Genomic DNA, 21,784 nt, shown 5'->3' with positions numbered 1-21,784 from the left:
CCTGTTCCTTTAATTGCAGTCTCTCTTCTGGAACTGCTGTTGTCTGAACTAACTTCAGCAGGCTTTGTCTCAGCCTCATGGTCAAAGATGTTTTTAGCTGAGCACAAAGTGAAGTTACGACATTGTAAACAGCTTAACTAATGACTACACTTACTTTAATTGGCTGACAGACAAAGTGTTATGTTGTGTGTCAGTCTAATTCATTTCTGAGAAACTGATGGAAATTGCAATTTTAATTATCAATCCTTTTACTCTTTAAGCTCCCTGCTACCTTCCCAGACTTACGCTGTTGCCCATAAGTGATAAGGATTTAAGATAAAGTGGCCAGGTATGGCTGTACAATATTATCATTCATACTTCTATAAGCATTTAGAATATGGTAGCCACCTTACAAAACAAGAACTTGTCCTTGTCCTAAGAGCTGCATTTGCAATGAGACAGATGTCCATCATATGCTAGAAAGCTAGATAACAGAGAAGGCACAAGAAAAAAGAGAAGGATAATAACACGGCAACATGGGTATGCACCGAGGTACAAATACAGCATTGCAGCTTTTCATTACCTCTTTTGCCTTAGACTTCTCAAAGGAAAAATAATGGAATTGAACTCTTGCTGTTGACTTGAGTAGGAGGGAGCTGATGGATTGAGGGAATGTTGGAGGAAGAACACCCGTCATGCTATGAAAAGCAGATAAATACAAGTTAAAGTTGTGTATGTACTGCTTTCATCCTTAATGCCAATGTGCAAATTTCACTATAAATTATGAATGTAGAACAAAGTTCTTACAACACTTAAGTTACCAAGCTCCCATTGGCATAAACTGCAGCCTAAATTTTACTCATTTTCTTCATTGGTTTAAAATCTCTTGATCAAATCCAAATCACTTTTTTAAGACTCTGGGATAATCCTTCAGGAATACCTTCAGTGGTTCAGGGCTTTAGTTTGTGCTGCTTTATGATCAATCTTTTGTATTTCCTGTACCTAATTATGCATTTTAATGAAGCTTGCCTCTATAACTTTCAGCTCCCAAAGAGATGATAATTTTCACTTAGAATAATTTTAGAATTCTTTTAGATGATTAGTATTCTTTAGAATATATAATTTTTCTAGTCTGGTGGTTGGAAAGATCATACTAGCAATTTATGCCTGTTCTAGCCTCAAAACCTACATGAGTTTAACCAAGCCAATTTTAAGTCACACTGTTAGATAATCTGTGGAAATCTTGGCTATATTTTGGTTTGGGTTGATAGATACTGGTACAAAGAAGATGCAAGCTAGGTTTAAGTGGATATGACAGTGTTTGCAATACACATTTGCAGTGATTCCTCTGTATCGGTTTTTACATCAGTTTAAGTTTTACTGCTGAAACGTGCTTCAAGACCTTCAGCTTTTTTCATTTTACACACACAGAAGCTAACCTTTCAGCCCCGTGCCAACAGTAGGTCTGGTTCGTATCGATGTCACCACCCACGGTCTCCATTGACTGAGGTGGATGGTCCCAAGGTACCAGCGACAAAAAGGTCAGGGCAGCGAGCAGTGAGGAAGATGTGGTGGTGGCTGGGCATGATGGGCTGCTTATTTGCACAGGCACAGAAAAGATTGGGAACTACTGAGTGAAAACACAGCCGAGCAAGCTTAAAGAGCCTCCCATGAATTTTTGACTTAGACCTGCCAATGTTGCCAACTATTTTTAATGCTTGCCTCGCGGGCACAGCTAGAAGTATGAGTTTGATAGCAGGCAGGGGTGGTGCTGTGGCCAATCCCATATTGTCCTGGGTCATGGGGGCAGAGGAGGATATTGCTGCCTGGAGTCCTCGCCAGCTAGGTGGGGAGCTGGAAGTGAGGATGATTGCAATGAACGTTGAGTAGTTGAGAGCAGCGACTGCGCGTGTTTGTTGGGGAGGGCTGGAACAGCTGGAAGTGCTGACACAGACCCTTTGTAATCCTGCTGGGATTGTCATCCCCTTAAATGGATTTTCATAATTGGAAGAGTACAAATAACGTAAATAAAAGGCGGTGATTTACCTTGCTTTTCTTCTTGGTGTTTCGTGGAGTTTTATAGCATATTTGTGTGCCGCCTCTGTTAGCAGGCAGTGGGTAGTCTGCTCGTATGAAATATTAATAATTGCTCCTAAATTATTGTTTTGTTAAAAATAATCTTCTCTAATGAAAGCGCTGAGGATGATTATTATTCATTGGACCTTTTTGTGTGTGTTTCTGTAAAGGTATTTTTATTTTGCTTGCTTAAGGAAATGAGGCTTATGTTGTAACAGGCATATACACGTGTGTGTATTATGTTTGTGAAGGCATATGAATACATGTGCCTTAGTGCCTTAATGCTTGCCTGCCCAGTTAATTTTTCAATCTAGTGACTGATTTCTACCAAATTTAATGAAGTCTTACAGTCACTGTGTTCTTATACCTTCTGTGAAATATAGAAATCTTTGTAGAGGAAAGAAGCCCTTTTAGGGACCTCACTAAAGGGAAGGCTACTGTTCTTAAAAGACATCAGAGAATCCCCATGGAAGGTTTCCCCCTAGAGAAGTAAATCAGTAGGGGGTCATTAGCTCCACTGCAGAGAAACCTACTTGTTTACTCTATTTGGATAACTTCTGTCCCTTCTTCATGTCAGGAGACAATTGATTTGCTAATTGTAATGCCAACTTTAAAGGGACCATTGAGGAAGTGGAGAGCTATTTTTTTTTGTTTTGGACAGTGTACGAGTGTAAGTATAAGTGGCAAATCTACTTCTTTCCCTTCAAAAGTGTAGCTGAATTAACAGGAGTTGTATTAATATAATTTATTCTGGGGCACCTCCCCCCCCCCCCCCGACTTGTGTAAATAATAGGACCTACATGGTGTCCCTGTCTTCTCTCAAAAGTGACCATAAAAGCACAGGAAGAATGGATGCAACACAAGAGTCAATGTTGTTCTCAGTTACCAAAGTGGAAATTCAGAGTAACTCAGGAATCATGCTGGGGTGCCTGAGAGTAAAATTTCAAAAGACAAGAGGAGATCTGAATGAGACCTGAACTGTGGGAAGGAGAAGTCCTAAAACTATGTCACTATCCCACTACCCTGCTCCTACCAATCACTAGTAATGGGAGAGGATGCAGGCTAAGCATAAATATCAGCTAGGAAATATGATTGCTTTGGAGAAGACATACCTGAGCCATCTTTAGTTTAGGTACCATATATATAGGTTCTATGTATAACAAACAGCTGCTGAGAAGCACCCAGCTTCTGACTCAGAGAAGTCACTTGCTTGTCAGAAGCTGTTGAATCTTATTAATGGGGATGCACCATCTCAGCCCTTCCAGTTCCTTCCTAGCACAGCTGCCATTGCTAAAGATTTCATGTTACAGGAATAGGAGTCATTTGGGAGCTTTGGATTGCAAAGGAAAATCTCAGAGAAAGTGGAAACAGCCTAGGACTTGCCAGGGTGGATGTATGATATTTGCAGATGGAGGTTGTCATTAAGGTTTGAAGGAGGTCCAATTAGATCAACTTACTCAGAGCCACATCCAGTCAAGTTTTGAATAACTCCAAAGATGGAGGATCCATAATGCCTCAGGGCAACCTGGTCCAGTATTTGACCACCCTTGTAGTGGAAAAGGTTTTCCTAATCTTTAATGGGAGTTTTGCATGTTCCAGCTTGTGTCTGTTACATCTGTCTTTGGTCGCGTCTCCATTCATCTCTGAGAAGAAAGTGGCTATATCTTCCCTGTACCCCTGTAGCTGAAGGCAGCAGTAAGATGCCCCACTGAGCCTTCTTCCTCCAGGCAGAATAAAGCCAGGTTTCACACCCTCTCCTCATACATCTTGTGCTCTAGCCACGACCATATTGATGGTCCTTTACTGGCCTTGCTGCAGTATGTCCATGTTTTTCTTGTGCTGGGAACCCCTACTGGACACAGTCCTCCAGATGTGATCTCATTAATGTCAAACAGAGGAAGAACCACTTGATTCAACCACTTGATTCACCCTGCTGGCTACAGTCCTGCTAGAGCAGACTAGCATGTATTGGCCTTCTTTGCTGCAAGGCCATGCTGCTGATGGTGTTCAATGTACTGCTCACCAAGACACCTAGGTCCTTTTTTGTCAAAGCTGCTTTTTTACATTTTTTTTTCTCATCTTATGCTGTTGCATGGGATTACTACATCTATGTTGGAATATTTGGCTTCTTTGAACTTTACAAGATTCTTGCCAGCCCTTTTCTCAAACCTGTCAAAGTCTCTCTGCATAGCATCTCTACCTGCAACATATCAACTGCTCCACTCAGTTTGATCTCATCTATGAATTTACTGAGAGTGTCTTCTAGGTCTTTAATGAATACATCAAACAGTATTGGTCCCAGTATCAATCCCCAAGGGATGCCACTAGTAACCAGCTGCCAGTTGGGCTTTGTGCCACTGATCACAACCCTTTGATCCTGGCAGTCCAGACAATTTTCTGTCTGTCATCCACTTATCCAGCCAATATCTCACCAACTTGGCCATAGGAGACCATGACAAAGGCCTTGCTGAAGTCAACATATAAATTATCCTACTGCTTTCTCCTTGCCCACTGTGCCAGTCGTTTCATTATACAAAGCTACCATGCTGGTCAGGCAGAATTGCCTGTGGTAAATCCATGCCGACTGTTCCTAGTCATGTTCTTGTTCTCCATGTTTTTAAACATGTGTTTACATATTTGAATTGTTTCCTTGTGTTGTCTGGAGTACATACTATTTAAAGACTCATTTTTTTCCTCTACAAAGGCATTAGCACAAACAACAAGAAACCTTTAAGTATATTAGGAACAACAAACCTATAAAGGAAGTGATGGCTTTTACTAGATTTCGAAGAATTAAACAAATGGTTATGACAGATGAACAGGCTGCCAAAAACCTTCAGAAGATTTCAGGGAGTTCACTACGTTGATCTTACCTGTGTCAAATAAAGATGGAATAGTGTCAAGGAACAATTTTTCAAATGAAGAGGTAAAAAAACTCCAGGGCTCTGTGAGAGAACACCCAGAAATTGCAAAGACACCTGGTAATGAGGATATTGGTTAGCGCTTCCAGCACTGACACATGACTCAGATTGAAACTGCCACTGATTAAAACCACCACACAAAGGAAAAGAATAGTAGCAAATTTGGGGATGATCCTAGAAAAGTCAATAAAACTTATATTAGATGAACTGGATGAAATGCTAGCTAGAAACAGTTATAAAGCATTCAGATGACATGATATGACAGAACATGAATGATGCTTATGTAAAGGAAAATCTTGCATCTGTAGAGCAGGAATCCTTTAAATACTTCAGCAGAAAAATAGATAGACAGAATTCATAGCCACAATTTGCTTGAATTTTAAAAGCTATTGATATCTATTGAAGTATTGATGAAGTAAAGAATTATTAATGATGAGTTAGTGTGAGTAGATTTAAACAATTAAAAGCTACATTTAAATTAGTCTAGAATTTATTTTAAGTCAGTCGGCTGTAGGCCAAGTAGCCTGTAGCCGGCATAAGCAACAGCTAACATAATTAATTTATGGTTGAACCTTCCTCCCCCTCTCCTAATGAAGAAGAGTAGCTGTTGCCATTGCGTTATCTAAGACTCCCTAAGCAAAACAGAAGGAGATAAGGAAAGCCAAAAAAAGCCTCCTTGGAAAGATAAAGAAAGGAATGCAACAGCTGAGGGAGGAAAAGTGACTGCTGAGGTAAGCGGAGGCATTACCAGCTTTAAACAAAGAACTGGAAAAAAAAATTTAAAAGGTGACCAGAACAGAGAACTTGTGAATGCTTTGAACTTGTGAATGCTTTGAACTTAAAGGAGTTGAATCTGCATGATCTCTGCTGTAGACCATCTCCAGATTCTCAAGACTCACAGGACATCTGGCCAACAGAATGGCGAGATTTTATTAACAAAGGCTACATATCACGGCTTAGCTCTGCATAGTTGTGTATGTTCCAGTAAAGCTTGTCTGTTAGAGGGTAGACTTTTTTATCTCAGCTGCTGACTGCCCACTACCCACATTCATCACTTTGGCAACGGATTTGGCATTTCTGGGTGGGCTTGAAGCTTAATTGAACTGAGAGAGATAACCTTCCAGGACAAGAGGTTTGAAGGATCACAATTTCCTTCTCTGAATGTAAGGAAGGTGCAAACACTAAGATAACTTTGTTTTGAAATAGGAGCAGTTATCTCCTCATACATTACGATAGAAGAGATTGGAAATAACTGGAAGTTAGCAATTCATGCTTCAAATGTATATCCCTCCCATCTGGTGACCTATGACATGTCAGGAGGCATACTTTGTGGCGTACCTGGTGATGCATCTTATGTCAGGAAAGGCTGATAAGTGTCATGCATCAAACCCTGGGCTAACCGAGTGGTCAGTGCCTCAACTGAACAAAGGGGTCACAGTGGGAGTCAGACTCTGTCTCTGTCTCGTCTCTGTCTTTGGCTTGGTAATAGATGAAGAAAAAGCAATGGAAGACCATGAGGGCATTTATGATAGTTTCACCAATTGACAGAAGTATTTCCAATTTGCAGCAAGAGAGCCAGCACAGCTGCTGGGGTGCTGATAGGACAGATGTTTCTCTGACAGAAACTGGCTATGACTGGGGCCTGTATGTCACAGGAAAAATTATAAATGATTGCATCTGGCATTAGGGTTTGCACAAAGGCTTTGCATTGCTGGACATCCCCAGGGAGGACTGCTGAACGCTGAAGATGGCTCTGAGAGAAGTTGTAAAGCAGCAAGGAAAAGCCTGAGAAATCAATCTCCCAATAATCCTAATGCTGGAATGAGGAACTGCTGCATCTCCTGGAACAGAAGAGACTTGAGGATGCTCCATTTGCAATTAGGAGCGTGGCTGCCAAATAAATTACAACCATATGGTCCAACAGACAGATGGATTCAAGGCATGTTAAAGACAGTGTCAGCTACACACCACCAGGTAGCCAGACATACATTAGAAGCAAATGTTCAAAAGATGGATAAAGTAGCATGCTTGTTGCACCTGGTAGAATGAAATATTGGCGATTGAGTAACAGAGCGCCAAAGAGAAAAAACACATGCTGAGACTTCAGAGGATGAGACCTCTCAGAAATATCAAATAGGCCAGCCCCACCAGCTAAAAGTGAGAAGGGGAAGAAAGACCAGAAAAAATGTTAAATTTTTCAAATTTAAATTAATGGAAAAGATATTAATGAAGCTGAGGATTTGACTTCTATTTCACAGAAAAATGAAAATGGAGCCTGACTGGGACTGAGAAAATGATAAACCTCACAGCATCTCTGGCCTTGTTTGAGTACAAATACTTTCAAACTTGTGGTTTCAGGGTTTCCTTTGGTTGCTGGTATATGTATAGCACTGAGTATAGGATGAACCTGACTAAACTTAGACACTTGTGAGAAGTTTAGAGGGAAAGGTAATAGTTCCCAGTTGGAAAGACAAAGGAGTCAGAGTCCAGTGCATATTTAAATAAAAGACAGAATAGAGTGGCACAGATTGGCCAAGGTATGAAACCCACATGAAAAGATATTGGAAATGTGAAAATAAAATCCAGAAAAACCTTAAACTTGTCTAACATTCAACACTTAGGCTACATGACACATCTTTTCTGTCTACCTAGACACAAGATAGTTGACTTGGCTTCATGGCTGCTTCATATATGAAGTCTGGCTGATCCTACTTGCTGGCCATGGCATTGAGAGGAGCAGGAACTGGGAAACTCAGGCAAGTCAGTAGCATGAATGCTGGAGCCCTTGCCAGTTAGCTGGAGGCTGCAGTGTTGTACAAGGTGTCTGTCCTCCTAACTGAACAATAACCAAGCTGTAGTACTGGAAAAGTGGTTGGTAGGAGATGTGTTGCCTGTCTGGAAAAAAAAACAAAAAACAAATGAAAAGATCAAGTGTTACTGAAAGTATTAGAAAGTTAAAAAAAAATTATAAAATATGCTCCCTTGTTCTTGGTTGCGTACGGCACTTGCAGCAGATGTACTGAGATGGAGACAGTCCTCCCCACTGAGATCAGAAGGATTGTGTTGGATACAGCTTGGATAAAGAGTGGCAAGACTTGATGGAAACTATTCACTTTTATCCAGGATCAAGTCCTCAGTTAAGTGGTTGCCTGGTGTGCCAGCCATTTTAAGACCACTCTGCAGATGTATAAGAAAACAGCATTAGCTTATGTATGAAAAAGATGTGTGTGTTTCAGAACAATGTGTGAATATGATTTAATTAATGACATTTCCAATCAAACTGTTTACTGACTCCAATGTAGCTGTTATTGGATGCCATCTTTTTTTGTATAAACCACCTGTGTTTTCTAGTTGATTACTCATTAAATACTGTACCCGGTATCAAAATATAACCCCAAACGCAACTGATATGAAATTATCTCATGTAAAAGAAATATTAGAATGTGCAAATTTTCAATAACTATTAGAAATGCTATGGAAGCAGCCAGAATGGCCTTGATAATTGTATATCATAGTGGCAGATACTGGAATGAATTGAAAGAAGGAAGAGTATCACTGGTGGGGTTTTCTTTGGGTGGTCACTCACAGCTGCTAGAATCTTAAATGCATCATTGTAGGATCTCATTGTGGTCCTACTAACAGTGCTAATAGTACTAATAATGCTAATAATGTGTCTACTGATGTAAAAATGTCTCATTAATGGTTGAGGCAAGCAAAGCACCAAATATTTTTTCCCTTTGGCTCTCTGTTACTCAGTTGCCAATATTTCATTCTACCAGGTGCAACAAGCATGCTACTTTATCCATCTTTTGAACATTTGCTTCTAATGTATGTCTGGCTACCTGGTGGTGTGTAGCTGACACTGTCTTTAACATGCCTTGAATCCATCTGTCTGTTGGACCATATGGTTGTAATTTATTTGGCAGCCACGGTCCTAATTGCAATTAGGAGCAATCAACAGCCTGTTGCATGGACCAAGACTGGGTGGGTGCCTCCTGTCTTAGTCAAAGACAAGGCCTCTGTCTTGGCCACCAAGAAATGTTGGCTCCATTACTGACCACCACCCAGTAAGCCTTAAATGGCACAGACATGTGCCATGCCAGGCCTTGATGTTGATAATGGTTTCATTTATTACAAGAGGGCCTTCAAGGAAGGTGGGACAAACAGGTGGTAGCTGACATGGGCTATAGTTAGCATAATAACTTTTTCTTGAGCATTTTTCTCTTGCGAAGTCAAGCATAGTTTCTGGCACGCGCTGTTATGTGACACAAGGAACAGAACAGGAAATCTGGGGAAAATGTCCTTAGAAAGATAGAGAAAGTAATCTAACAGGTGAGAGAGGAATAGCAACTGCTGAAGTGAGCCTCAAAGAAAGAACTGGGAAGAAATTTAAAAGGTGTCCAGAAGAAAGAAGCAGTGAACACTTTTAACTTAAAGGAGCAAAATCCACATGGGTCCCTGCAGGTGACCACTGCCAGGCCCCCAAGACTCCCAGGATGTTTGAGTAAGAGATTGGTGAGATCGCTACAAAACAGTGCTTGGCTTTGTATAGTTGTGGATGTATCTCGTGAAATTAATCTGTCTCTTGTGAAATTAATCTGTATCTCAGGTGTGAAGTGCCCGCTATGCAGATTTACCATTTTAGCAACAAGGGCTGATTCTGCTCTCAAAACCACTTGAGTCTGTGGCAAATTACAAAGTCAAAAAAGAGTAAGTCATATCAGAACCTGTGCTGCATCAGCTCCACTAACTACTGTGAAATAAAGAGGATATTGAAAGTGGTATGGGTTTTCAGGGCAGAATGCATTCATTTCAACTGACATACTGGGAATGGACAGTTTATACCAATAAAGTACTTGTTAACTTATTGAATGCACAAATTAATTATTGTATTTAATTGTTTTCTGTCTGCTATCAGTTTTACAGTCTCTGATTTACCCTTGGGGTTATGTCCCTTCTGTAATACATTTGATACTATATCCATTACTATGTATATTTCTCTTTCTTTAACTCATTAACTTTCTTTTTTGCCTTTTAAACCAATTTCTTCCTGGGATTGTTCCAGCATGGTTTTTCTGCAAGTTTTGTCTTTGAGAGGTAATTTAGGGCTTTTGCAGTGAAAGTTCAGTTTCATTGCTTGAAAAAGGCCTTGTTGTTATATAAGAACAAAAAAATGACTGATATGCTAACGGTTTTTTTCCCCCACTTCGGTTATTAAACAAGTCTTCTGGGGTTTATAAAAGTTCAGAGATTCTTGAACTTCTGCCAGAACCGTGGTACACTTCCAGTGGGTATATATAACTCTTTAATGCCTAGAATGCAGCTGGATATGTTGGGTTTACACATACCCAGAGTCTAATGCACATTGTCTGCTCCAAAACCGATTCACTCTTTTGCCATAACTCTTACTAGATTGTTATACAATAAAGAGCCAGGTGCCAACAATCTTAGCAACGATGCCCCAGCTAAATCTACTTTAGATGAAAGTGCACCTGTTAGAAGTATTTCCCAGAACATGCAATCATTTAGTCTACAAATTCAAATAATGCTTATTCTCTTGGTTAAATTACACCTAGAAGTCTAGTCAGATACATAAAGAAAACTTGGTAGATATGCCAAAAAATGAATAAATTGGAGTCTCTGATCACTGATACAGATTTTACAGCCCTGGAGCTCCATGAATTCCAGTGGAGTTACTTCAAATTTATAACATTTAAGCACGAAAAGGCTTGGAATCGCTTGTAAGAATTTTCTGTTATTCTCTGGAAAAATATTTACAAAGGTGCATTCTCCCACAGTTTTGTTGAATCATATGCAGTAGTAATGGGTATGTGGCTTCTGTGCCTTTCCTGAACCCTAGTTTTCAGATTTTGGGGCTGGATAACTTTCTAACCATGGGCTGTTTCAAAGCTCACCGAGTGAAAGGCTGTCTGCGCTACAGGGGGAATTTATTGCCTTTAAAAGGACACAGAATTTCCCTACTGACTTTGCTGAGTAACAACGCACATTACCAAGTCACCAAAGGTAGCCTACCTTTTGTTAGAGCTTTTATTGAATAGTTAGAACTTAGGCCTGGAATATAGCATTCAAAGCCTAAATGCTTCTTTCTGTAAACTGGTGTAAATCAAATGTTATTCCTTAGAAATCACCCTCTTGAAGAGCCTGTTTACTTCCACTGAATATAACAGGAGTTAACCTGAATTTAGGTCGTGAAAGTACACACTGTGTTAAAATCAGCTGGGGGAGTAAGTGCTTTAGAGAATTAAGGAGTATGGAGAACTTTGTTTGCAGATCTGTTCAAATCTAGATTCTGGATGACTGAAAGTTATTATTGTCACATAGCCATGAAACATTAGATCATCTTATGTCATTTCCTGCACAGGCTTATGCTAAGCAGAGTTGTCTAATTAGGACTCCTGCTGGGATGTCCAGGAGAAAGGAAGGACTGGATGGCAGACAGACTGGTTTAACTTCTCAAGCCTTATTGCCATCATGATGTCCATGATTAAAAGTATATTTATAGACTACTGTGGGGAATGCTTCTCTGCCTTTGACCACACTGTAGAGGAAGGCTGTATCCCTGTCACAGGGCAGTCCTTTTCTATCTGAGTGTGATGGTTTTGCTTTTCAGCTGAAAGCCAGTTTTATGCTATGTGCACAGTAGGTGATAATAGGTCTTCTTAAATGGTCTTAAGTTATCTAATGGCATAATTAGGAGTTTTAAATTCAGAGATTATCCCAGTTCAAATTTTAGATAATTTTAACATTTCATTTTTCAAACCATTACAGAGTCTTCAAAAGTCTCGGCTTGCTTTATTACATTATGAGTAAAACCTCTGTGTGAGGTTGAAGTAACAACATGTTTTCAGAAGTTACGAACACAGTTTTTGAATAAAAGAGAACATGATAGTAATTTTTTCCATAATGATAAAGAACTGATTAAAATAAATTAATAAATGGTTTTACTCACATAATTTTAAATAAGCATAGAGTGGCTTGCTGTGATAACCAGAAGTGGCTGTGCTCTAGAGACATGCAACCTCTTCTGCTGAGTTGGACCAGTCCAGTTTTTAGTTAGTCTTAACCTGGGTTCTTCTGTGCTTCCAACGTCTACGTGAGTAAAACACAATTGTTTATTTCATCTTCAAGCAAATATAACGATAAGTAATTGGTCCAATGGTTCCTACTGCATGGCTCAGCTACTCCAGACCACAGTTCGTTATCTTTGATACGTGGAACTGAGTTGAAAAGTGAAAACTGTGGACACCCTCATGGTCTGTGAAAAGCTTTGAGGGGTGACTGTGCTCTGTAGGTCCCACCATTGGTGAGTGATTTTTCCTTTCAGCCATCCTCCCTGACCCATCTGATGGACTACCTGGACTGCCAGAGGAGAGCTCGGGGTGAGTTCCTTCACCAGGGTCGGGGCACCTTGCTTTGCCCCAGCAGCACAGCAAGTGGCCCTCACCTGACACGGCTTTAGTGTTAGAGGTGTAGAACCAGCATACCCCCCATTTCAAGCCAACCTCCCTCCTCTCCCAGAGACAGGGTTATGGGGGGGGTCTGTGAATGAGGAGGCTCTACTGTGCTGGGATTGCCCTTGACTAGCAGATGTTCCCTTAGATCTTAGGCCAGCAAATACAAAATCAGAGTGGCCTTCAGTGTCTTTTAACAGAACTGGAACTGAGAGTGGTGTAGAAGTAGATCCAGAGTCAGGGTGTCAAAACTGATTTCTGTGCGGCAGCTTTTCCTTAGCTATACCCAACAGATCCTGGGCACAGCTGAGAATATAAAAAGCTATAAACATGTTAATGCTGGTAATATTGCATGTTCTTTTGGCACTTAGCTTCCCTCTTGGAGGAAAGCCAGCTCATCTTTTGATTTTTTTGTGTTACAGATTCTCCTGAGATGCTACATACTCAGGTCAGGCTTTGTGATTTGTATTAAAGTGGTGTAATTGAGAGTAAATCTATTAATTTATTTTGGTGTAGGAAGTAAGAATCTGAACCCTTTCTGCTATTGCTGAATCAGTAAACAGAGGTTAATAAATTGTGCCACTCTGTAGATTTTTTTCTGTAGATGGGAACCCAGGAAAAGCTTAGAGGTATTTGCATGACATTAAGTACGAGAGAATTCAATGTAATTTTAAACTTGCAGTCTTTCAGGTAACACTGTGGAAGAAAACAGACATTCTAGGATTTTTTATTGTAATTCTGAAGCTGGGGATTTGAAACCATTTTTTGAGTAACTAAGTTTGCTGTGGAAACGAACAGGTATCAATTGCAGATTAGGGTGATTTTGAAAAACAAGTTTAGCAACTGCACAAAGATTATATCTGCAAGAGTTATAAAAAATACATCATCTACAGGAGACCAGAAGTGAAGCATTACAAAGGTGAGAAAGAAAACGAGTAAGCCAGGAATGCAAAAGGATATAGTTTGGCTGGAAAGTAGTGTTGAGTGGTCTAGGCATCTGCACAGTGCCGGTGGGACTGATGTATTGTAAGCTATTGTACATATTGAGAAATATTTAAGATTAGAAAGATTGCTGCTGTATAACTTTTTTTTCTGTGAGTACTGTTAGCAAAATTCACAGCTGGATTGGAGAGACAAGTAGATTTGCTCAGAGAGAAGGATGCAAGATGATGGTGGGCTGAAAATTGTCTTGGTAAGGAAAAAACTGGGAGTAGAGACAGATTACTGAGTGGCACAGTGTTGCAGGAGACACTAAGAATTGGAAGGGTGTCAGTGACCAAGAGTTAAAAGAATGAAGCTAAACACAGTATAACTTTTTGGCAAAACCTGTAGTGCCACCAATCCAGATCTAAGCCTGGGAGATTTCAGCATTGTAGGTCAGAACAAGTGCTAGTTAACAGATCCTGCCTTCCACTAATGGGAGCAATGTAGAATTCACCCATTTCTTGTCACCTGAGCCCGAACACCAAACAGGTCACTGAAGTGATTTTTGTTATTAGCTGTTACAGTTGGTACAGGGGTTAGACAGTGGCTCTGGTGCACAGGATGAGTCCTGATAAGGGTCATGTGTAAAAGAGAGGTGATGGGGGCAATCAACTGCGTACTATTATACAAACAACCATTTTCCCTCATAAAATAAAGCTGATATGAGTGCGATCTATTTGACTGCTCACATTAACTGAGTCTTGTTGTATGATTTTACTTAGAAAGCAGAAAAGGAAGCAGAAATTAAACAGGAAGAGAAAAAATTAAAGGGGAAGGAGCATGAACAATTCAAGATGTGGATCTGGCATTTTTACTGCAAAATGAAGCAAATGAAATGTCAATCTGGCTTTTTGAAGGGCTTCAGAGTCTTTCAAAAGTTACAGAAAGGCAAGGTTTTGATTAAGGTAATGGGATTCATTATGGTGTGGTTGTTGGGAAGCTTTGCTGACTTTGCTTAAGTGTAGAATAGATAGAGGATATATGTAAGAGCCTAAAGAGATCAATATTCAAGCAGTGACATGGGAGGGGTATTTGGCTATCAAAATTTGTTAGGATTGTCCAACTTTTCCAAATGCTACCTGTGACAAAAGGAAAACAAGGATGAAAAATATTTTACAGCCAGTTTTATACAGATGCCAGACTCTTATTAGTAAGATCACTGAAACTAGAAGCATCTGCTTGGAATGGGAAGTACTTTTGGAATGACAGAGTTGTATTTTATTAAGACATCAGCTAGAAGGTGGAGTTATTGTGGCTGAGGGTTAGGAAGAGGAAAGACAAAACAAAGGGAAGAAAAGGTGACAATTCTACATCAATATGGTTGAATGAAATTGCAGTAGGGTGTTATTTAAATAAAATAAAAAACATCCCACAGGTCACATTCTAATCTTGGCTTATTTCAGAATTCTGTTATCAAAACCAGAATTTGGTCACCTCTTTGAGCTCCTGTTTTTCATTCCAGTCCACAGGAAACGAAAGAATTTAAGTTAGTGACTGACTTGTCCAAAGTGGAATGCAACTGCAACAACTAATTTAAATGTAGCCAAAAAGGGAACTTTCTTGTCTAGGAACATAATTTATATTTATTTCTTTGCTACAAATAACTCAAGTATATGACAAGGTGTCGCTACCAAAAACCACTAAGGGAATTAGGAGTTATGGATCTGTTTCTGTACATAAATCTGTCTCTTTGGCTATCACCCTGCTTTAGGATGGTCTAGACACCACAGAAATCTTTTGTCTCCCCAAAAGGACGGAAAACGTAGGAAACATGGAGACAGAAAAGGCAAATCCTTTACACCCTAGTGCTCTCTATTATTCTTTGGCAGTTGCAGGGGGAGAATTCTTGCTGTTTGGACAGTGTTTGCTGCCTGAAACTCCATCCCTGTCTTGTCTAGGAAAGATATAGCAGGTTGGATGGAAAACACCTATGGACTGGACCTGAGCCCCAGGCTGCTAGTTGGACTTTGGGGACTGGATTATTGAGAATGACAAGTGATGTGAAGTGAAGAATAAAGATAAATTTGGGAGACTGCTTGATGGGACAGAAGAAAGTTAAATCTCACAGTGAAGGCGTAATGATGGTGAACAAATATGGAGCGTGAGATATTGTGAAGATACCTGGCGTTCTTGTGATTAGAAAGGCAACATCTCCTGAAGCATTCTCACTTAGATTAGCTGTTTATTAGGTGAGGTGTGTGCAGCTTGAGAAATACACCAGAAGAATTACTTTTCTACTTCGTGAGCTCATTTCCTTATTGTTCACTAACCTATTGTCATCACTATAGGCTCCAGCCCAGACCTCCCATTAATCACAGTTGGAGAGCTTTGTAGTTCTCACACCAGGGGAGGAAAATAGGTTTTTAGTTCCCAATGATCTCCTCTTGAGTTTTGTGGGGAAAAACCAGAATTATCTTTCTCCTCCTCCACCACTTCTGGTGGAGTGCAGATACCATCAGTGGTAATGCTTGAATCTAAATGGGCAAAGAAACTTCAACAACTGTGTTATTCAAATTTCTTTTGTAAACAAAAAGAGAAAAATGCATATTTTGGAAACAGACAAGTACAAAAATGCTAAAAAATCTTCAGTGATTAGACAAGGTAACATGCACAACTAGGTACATTCTGTTCCCAGCTGCTCTGAAAGTCCTGGATGATGAAACTTGCTTCATGTTACTCTAGATTTTTCACTAGTGCAGGGAAAAGCGAAACCTAGCACATTTTAAAAATCACTTGTTTCCTTATGATATCAAAATTTGAAGAGAAAAATGCTCCGTTTTCAGGTCTTAGAAAATCCTGATCGTGCGGAATTCTGCATACCGAGCTGGAGCTTAGAGCATGACAGGTGCAGATTTATGCATCTAATAATATTGGGATCTAAGATTTAGTTTTTGCTGTTTATTGAACTAAATACTATTAAAAGATTGTATCATTATATGTATAATAATGTTTCTTTAAATTACTTTGCACTGCTGAGCTGAGATGTACCTAGGATTTCAAAGCAACACTATCATTGTAAGACCCTGTTTAAATAAAACTGGGGTATAAACTGAAAATAAAACAAACCATGTATTTCTCTTGAAAGATATGCATTTTTTAAGTTCAGATCTGTAACTTTCCTAGAAAGATGTTTCCAAAGCCAATGGTAAACGGGATATTCCGTGCAGTTCTTTCAGTTGCATGACTGTTCCTCCAAACACTTTTTAAAGTTTCACTATAAACTCAATCAAGAGGCTTTTCTATTGAAATCTAATGCTTTCTGTCACATCTTTTGCCCAAAGACAGAGCTTGGCTAACCATACCTGGAGGCAGGGCAGCAGAAGACATGTACAGTGACTGTAAGTGGAAGTGAATGACCAGTGACCGCCCTGGCGTGGGATGGGAAGGAGGGCTCCGCTCAGGCGGAGGCATGCTCGCAGGGTTCTCTTGTTGTTCCCTGGAGATGTCCTTTGTGACCTCTCTCCTTTCCTCTCCCTTTTCCCTGGGCAAGAGGCCCCAGCAGGCAGGGGAAGACGGCAGAACCGGAGGCACGGGCTGAAACGGGGCTGTCTGAGCTCTCCCAGCGGCGACTGGGGACAGAGCAAAAGCCTTGTCTTGCATCTGCTCTTGAAGGGGGGCTGCTTTCGGGTGCACTCTTGTGCATGTTGAGGAGGAAAGAAAAGCCCTCACGTGCAGACGAGGATGCCAGAGAGCACTTCTGCTGTAGTCCCCGCATCCTCTGGCAGTCCGCACAAACCGTGGCAATTTGTCTGCTCTCCAGACATTTATTTATTGAGTGGAGAGGAGGGCTGAGCACTTGCGGGACAACAAAGTAGAGAAATTAATAGGACGCTCAGAGAATTAATAATGTCATGTGGAACTATTCCTTATTTAGTTACCAGATGAAAAGTGGCTCAATCCATTAAACAGCCGTCAAACCGTCCAGTGCCTGGCTGGCCTTGGTGAAAGTAGTTTGTGTGAAATCCAGTTTTGAGTGTACAGACATCACTCCCATTAAGATAATTTATGCAGTTAGTGCAGGCTGGGACTCCTGTTGTCCCTCTCAAGAATCAGGCTAATAATGAAATAGCACCAAAGACTTTTCTAGGCAGGCATCATCTCATTCGTTCAGCTTTGGGACTTGAGGCCTTTCTAAAAATTCTGGGAGATGCCTATATTTTAATGCTATACATTTATTGCACAAAGGGGAGATGGGATTCGCAGGTGCACATTATGCGTATGTGTTAGTGAGAGAGATGGCTGGTTCGTCACATAGGTGACCGTGCAATGCAGCAAACCTCTCAAGTTGGTGGAATCAAATGACATCTAGCATTGTGTGGTACAAATGAGCCCTTTTTTTGGCAAATGAGCCTTTTTTTATATGTAGTTATTTAAATGGGATTTTTTGGGAGGTCAAACCAACAGGCTGCATGAGCGCAGGCTGAACAGGGGATCTGAGGCGCAGGCGGCAGCTGCAGCTGTACTGCTGTCGTTGCTCAGCTTTTCACCTTGCACGTGCTTACCGTATTGTAAAGGTAATTGTAAAATAATAACAATTTCTTCCCTCTCTCTTTCTTCCTCTGTAAAATACTGAGTGACAAAGTAGTGTCTGAAGAACAGGCATTTTTGTGGTTGAAGATCAAGAAAGGAAGGTAAGATTGGGGAAAGTGCTGATGAAGGGGCATTAGCCTTATTTCACATTGGTGGTAACAAAAACCTTATCAAGCCTGGAGTCTGCATGCAAAAACATGCCGGCAAGCGTGTGGCTGTCCCATGCCCGCCTGCTACTGCAGCTGTGTGGGAAGGTTGGAGCCGATGGAGGTGCCGATGTACCCCCTGCATCGGTTTTCATCGCCGCGGCCATCGTCCGCAGCAGCAGCAGAGTGTGGCTGGGGGAAAAAGCAGGGGACTGGCAAGGAGCAAAGCCCTGGGAATGGTGATGTGGTTTAACCCCAGTAGGCGGCAAAGCACCACACAGGCTCTTGCTCACTCCCCCACCCAGTGGGATGTGGGGGAGAATCGGAAGGGTAAAAGTGAGAAAACTTTTGGATTGAGATAAAGACAGTTTAATAATTAAAAAAAAGGGGAAAAAACAACAAAAAGAGAGGGGAAAAAAGAAACCAAGAAAAACAAGGAGGAAGAGCAGCTCCCACCAACCTCCACCCCCCCAGTTTTATTGCTGATCATGACGTCATTTGGTCTGGAATGTCCCTGTGGTCAGTTGGGGTCAGCTGTCCCAGCTGTGTCCCCCCCAACTCCGTGTGCACCCCCAGCCTCCTCGCTGCTGGGGTGGGGTGAGGAGCAGAAAGGGCCTTGACTCTGTGTAAGCCCTGCTCAGCAATAGCTAAAACATCCCTGTGTTATCAACACTGTTCTCATCACAAATCCAAAACATAGCCCCATACCAGCTAGTATGAAGAAAATTAACTCTATCCTAGCCAGAACCAGTACAAATGGTTAGGGATGCTGAACCACTGCATTGGCTCCAATCAGTGTTCCTGTGTTCAAGGAATAGGTTTGAATCTCTGGTGCTCCTTTTGTGTAGAAGAAAGAATGATTCAGTGCTTGCTTTGACACTGGTCCTGATCCTTCACCAAGGGCTTGCATAAATCTCCCCCCACAAGCTGGTGAAATTTTTTGATGTATACAGGCAGGGGGAGGGGAGCCAGTGTAATTAGAAGGGAAAAAAAAAAGCTGAAGGAGAACTAATTACTGCAGTCATTTTTTTTTTTCCTGGCTTTGTTAATGAGGAAATGGAATTGGGAAACAGAGATACTGTATATGAAACACTTTGACAGTTTAAAAACTGTTAGCCGCATCTAGTGAGACTGCTTAATTTTTAGTACTAATAGCAGAGCCATTCCCAGAACAACAGTTCTCTGAGCTGCAGTGGTACTCTGGGGATGACGCTGCTATTTGTAACAATATTGCTCCTCTTCTTCTTTTCTTTCTTTTTTTTTTTTTTTTTTAAAGCCTCATCACTCCCCGTTTATTGTGGTACTTGCTGCGTGTGATGAGAGCAAGGGAGGTTTGCACATTTGGAGCGGCTCCTGCGTGTCTCAACGCATCTTATCTGGCTCTCCCGAGGATCAGCGGACCAGGCAGCTGCCGCCTTCATCCCCCCTCGTGCCGGTACTTCAGCAGTTGCCAACTTTCACCCAGCTTCGAAGGCAGGTGAGGGGCTGACCGCTGATGACCCTTCATGCAACATGCAATGAAAAACACCTAAAAAGAAATACATAAAAATGATTATCTTTTCCCCAGATTTTACACAATGTTCAGCACAAGAGTTGATAACATCAGGTGAAAGTAACACACTTGGCAAGGGAAAGACATTGCTTTGTAGCACTGACCTTTTTGCTGTAATACAGGTTTTTGTAGCAACTTGGTTACAAAAACCATGTATCTGGTTCTTACCCTGAAACAAACAAAAATTAAGAGGCAGAAGAGTTGGTACATTATTTTTCTTTTATCTTTATACATTTTTATCAAAATGTTATCTTATAATATGGTATCCACTTACATTTTTTAATGCAGGCATGTTGGCATGGATCCATTTGTAAACATTGCTTGGAAATGCCAAGCTCACATTGAAGGCAATTGGCGTTTGAGCTGTATAGGATCAAGCCCACTCAGCTGTTGTGTAGATTTGCTGATTTACATGAAAACTCACATGCATTTGTTCATATGTTCAACCACTCCCTTTTTTGTACAAAAATAAATTGTTTCTTAAGCACATATTTTATCTTCTCTCATAAAGCTACAGCTGTTGAAATCCAGGTTGCATCCTTATACGGTCCTTACTGCCTCATCTTTTCCCCTGGAATGGAGGTTGCGTTGTATAGACAAGTATGTATATGAGTGTCCACAGAAGAAGAAAACCCAGAATTTTCCATTCTCTCACATTTACTTGCTACAATTGAGTATTTACCCCTAAGGGTGCTGTACTGGACAGCTTCCATTATAAACGTGAACATTTGAATTTGCTGCACAATGGGCCAAGTTCAGGACTGGTATTAACTCAAATTTGCCTGTTAGGTTTGGGAAGAAGGTAATTTCTTGCTTTTCTAGAGAGAAGTGGATTTGCTTTCAGTGTAAAAATATACAGTGGCACAAATATCTCTTGAGCTGTGCTTTCTGCAACAGAACTGAATTTGACTTATTGTGCAAACACAGTTTTCACAGATTTGGGACTGAAAGGGAAATCCTGGATTACTGCATGCAGTACCTTGTTCTCAGATGAAAACAGGTTATAGAATTTCTTTATCAAGCTCCAATTTACCCCAATTATGTATTTTTTTGCCCCACCATAATATTAGAGGGCTGTTCAGGAACCCACTCTTCTGAAGGCTCAAAACGCTCTTCTAAATCCAGTCTTACATATTCAGGAACAATTTATACCCATTTGTTCTCATGCCAGCATTTTCCTTTAGCTTAAATAGCTCTTTCTTCTCCGTGTGTTTACCTCCCCCCAATGTATTTATAGGCAGCAATCATAACCCTCATTGTTTATCACATCTCTATTTACTATTTTAATTAGAAATAGCAGCCCTGATTTCTTCCTTTTTCTTTTCTTTATAAAATAAAAGATTGATTATCAGATATTTGATGCCACCAATTTTCTTTCTTTTTTTGTGTTAATTTTAAATGGCATCAATTTATTTAACTTGCTGCTCATACGGAAAAAGAATGTTATGCCTAATTGGCTGCATTTTCGTAGCTACACAAAGGGGACATTGCATAAAGGCGAAGCAGTTGGATTCGCTGTCAAAACAAATTAGAAAGTATATTTTTGGTTCTTATTAGGGTAACAAAAATACGTGGTTCGTCTACAAGCTGTATAATCATTTGACCTATTTATGACCTCAGGTGCACTTGGTTCACCTCCAAAGACCAAATGAAGTGATAACTGTAGCTAGTCAATAATCCAGGACTTAGCTGGCCCAGGAGACATTAGTGTTAGTGTCCTATGGGTGATGTCTAAATTAGATGGCAGTCAGGTATGTGTACACTAGAGCGGTCATTAGAGTGGGCAGATGTGCTCAACTAATGGCTTACAGTGGGGATTGCTGCAGGGGGAATTCCTTGAGAAAAAAGTGAGTTAATGCAAGACAATAGGCTATACAAAAGGGTGCTTTTCTGTGAGCTGTGACAAATATTTTCAACATACAGACTTGTTACTGTTACTTGATGGACAAAATATGTGAATTATTAATTTAACATGAAAGATGAAACTAATCTGGGTGCGTAAACACTGGCCAGTAATACCATTCAAAGTAAGCTTTTCATTCTAAATATGTAAAAACACTGGACGAAACCAGTAATGCAACATAGAGCCCTATGCACAACAGAATAAAGCTCTACACATGTAAG

This window comes from Buteo buteo, chromosome 3 (genome assembly GCF_964188355.1).
Source record: "Buteo buteo chromosome 3, bButBut1.hap1.1, whole genome shotgun sequence".
NCBI lineage: Eukaryota > Metazoa > Chordata > Aves > Accipitriformes > Accipitridae > Buteo > Buteo buteo.
This window is presented reverse-complemented; position numbering follows the sequence as displayed.